Genomic DNA, 2,432 nt, shown 5'->3' with positions numbered 1-2,432 from the left:
CATGCATGCATGCGTGCGTGCGTGTCTCTCTCCACCTTTAAGAAACTCCAAATTGTATCTGCACGACTCAAACTATGGGTTATTAAAGACCTTTCTACCTCATGTGAACTACTCGCCAGGGCACCTAGGGTCACATCAGTGAAAACAGTTGAAATCAAGAACTGAGTCCAAAATGGTGTGGCCTGCACGACTTGCTACACAATGTAAGGAAAGATTTCAGTTGCTCACTATACATTTCTGTGTATACCTAACATGGTAATTTAAAACGTAAGCGTTAACATGCTCAAATAAGCAAACAGCCACAGCACACCACGACTCAGGATTAGCGGCACGCGTCTCTTTAATAGTGTGTGTGTGTATGTGTTAGAGGTTTATCAGAAGGAGGGATTTCTGATTCACACCAAATACCAAACACCATAGGAATGAATGAGAGGGAGCCAAATGGATAGAGACCAGGGAGAGAGAGAGAGGAGAGAGAGAGAGAGAGAGAGGGGGGGGGGGGGGGAGGGATGGAGAGGGGGCGAGAGCGAGGGAGGGATGGAGAGGGGGAGAGATGGAGACGGGAGAAAGAGAGATATTGACAGAAAGAAAGAGAGGGAGGGAGAGGGGGTGATTGGAGAGAGAGAGTGCAAGAGAGACACAGATACGGGGGGATTGGAGAAAGAGAGACAGCAAGAGAGACAGAGATGAGAGGGGGGATTGGAGAGAGAGAGAGATAAGGGGATTAAAGAAAGAGAGACAGCAAGAGAGAGACAGAGATAAGGGGGGGATTGGAGAGAGAGAGAGTAAGAGAGAGACAGCGATAGAGAGGAGGGGGGGGGGACTGGAGAGAGAGGCGTCACAGGGCACTACTCTGCGTTGTCTCAGAGCCCAACAATCAGGGTGGTGTGGTAAGATGCCATCAGACAGGCATGACCACAGAGCAGACAGCTGCACGGACACACACACCACGGCGGCGTGCGTCCGAGCCTATGTCACACATGGAGTGACGTCAAGTGCACTATTACCGGCTGCTGCACATCTCCAACAATCACAGGGCCAAGAATACCACTAAACCATCGGTCTAAATGGGAGATTGCCTTCCATACTGTACCATATAATGTCTACTAGCCTGCTGTACTATGGGCTGTAATGGAATGGGCAGCCCCTTTATTTTGCATTGCTGTGGGCGTCTGCGTTAGGCACACTGTCTCTCACTGTTTGGATTAATTTGAGTATTTGATGCAATGTGTGTGTGTGTGTGTGTGTGTGTGTGTGTGTGTGTGTGTGTGTGTGTGTGTGTGTGTGTGTGTGTGTGTCTGTGTCTGTGTTGAGTTAGGGCTGTGGTCTGTGTGTGTGTGTGTGTGTGTGTGTGTGTGTGTGTGTGTGTGTGTGTGTGTGTGTGTGTACACGTGTGTGTGTGTGTGTGTGTACACGTGTGTGTGTGTGTGTGTGTGTGTGTGTGTGTGTGTGTGTGTGTTTAAATACTCACATCCACTTCTTGACTCATCTGGAGTTTGACGGAGGGCTGCAGTTAAATATGGGGGGGGGGGGGGGGCTATTAAAAATATGGGGGTAAAAAAGCGAATGAAACAATCCCGCCCCCATGTGGTGGAAAGAGGAACGGTATGATCCTAACCTAGACGGCGGCACCATATCGCTCATAGACAGCCGTTTCCTGTGGCGATGGCGGACGCATGGCCCTGCATGACTCAGTTGAAGTGCTTACAAATCACAAACAAGCTTATGGAGGAGACGAGGGTGAACCGCTGAGGGGGCTCTGTGGCGCTCGGGAGCTTTTGATCTGGTTGAATCGGACTAAAAGTGACAGGTTGGGAGGGGGAGAACACGTTTGATGAGTGAGGAGCGCTTCAGAGCAAAATGAAGAAGAAGAACTGTTCTGTGTTAGGATCATGGTCTGCGCGGATCGTCCCGAAGGGCTCCAGGGGATATACTTTTAGTAAGCCATTGACACATTTGGGCGTTATTTAAACAGCCTGTTCTCAGGTTCCCAGGGGGGCATAATGTAGTCTATTAAGCAGATGGTTTTAAAAGAAACTTGCAACGGAATCTTTTTAGATGCATAAAGGGTCAGGTAGGGGTTACGCATCGAAGTTTAACAACAAGCAGCCTATACTTACTTAAGCTCACTATACTAAGTGAGCTTAATTCACTGTTAAGCCCAACTGCTGCTAGCCCAATCAAGGTTGGGTTTGTTTAAGAAAATCAAGTTAAAGTGAGTTATAGGCCTACACCAGATTTAAACCATCACTGTATGTGGCAGCTTTATGCTACAAAGGGTAGGCCTACCTGATTGATTACACTCTACTGGGAGCTATACTTATTGCTCACTAAGTAGACATCTAATTAACAATTATTCGCCGAGGGCGAAGTGAATAGTGGGGAATAGCCCCCGAGACCGAAGGTCGAGGAGCCTGAGGTGAATAATTGTT

This window comes from Micromesistius poutassou (genome assembly GCF_964030765.1).
Source record: "Micromesistius poutassou genome assembly, chromosome: 19".
Classification (NCBI taxonomy): domain Eukaryota; kingdom Metazoa; phylum Chordata; class Actinopteri; order Gadiformes; family Gadidae; genus Micromesistius; species Micromesistius poutassou.
Note: the sequence above shows the minus strand (reverse complement) of the source record.